This window comes from Penaeus monodon, chromosome 31 (assembly GCF_015228065.2).
Source record: "Penaeus monodon isolate SGIC_2016 chromosome 31, NSTDA_Pmon_1, whole genome shotgun sequence".
Lineage (NCBI taxonomy): Eukaryota > Metazoa > Arthropoda > Malacostraca > Decapoda > Penaeidae > Penaeus > Penaeus monodon.
This window is the reverse complement of record NC_051416.1, coordinates 28,479,847-28,480,116: the sequence shown is the minus strand read 5'-3', so window position 1 is coordinate 28,480,116 and position 270 is coordinate 28,479,847. Positions and strand designations below refer to the sequence as shown.

Sequence of the window (270 nt, the reverse complement as noted above, 5' to 3'; positions counted from 1 at the left end):
AAGAAATAGATGAGTACACATGATTTATAGATCATCGTATTAATATTACACCTCTATGAGGATTATACCGGTATTGAATATTTCTTCTCGCCATTCCTCAAACTCTTTGCTGAAGTAAAAAAAAAATGCATTGGTGTAGGTTGTTATTATTCAGGATGAGGACGACTCCTCAAACGATGCTTTGTTTTTCATGTTTCATGTTTCGGCAAAAACCTGCAGGCCTCCTACACATATATTATGCCAAGTTAGAGAGCTTGAATGGGGTCCTCG

General features: G+C 37.0%; 1 protein-coding gene across 1 annotated transcript in view; it reads left to right on the top strand.

The window, feature by feature from the left end:
* LOC119593152 (26S proteasome regulatory subunit 6B-like) overlaps window positions 1–270 on the top strand; it is a 7,612-nt gene that overhangs the window by 347 nt on the left and 6,995 nt on the right.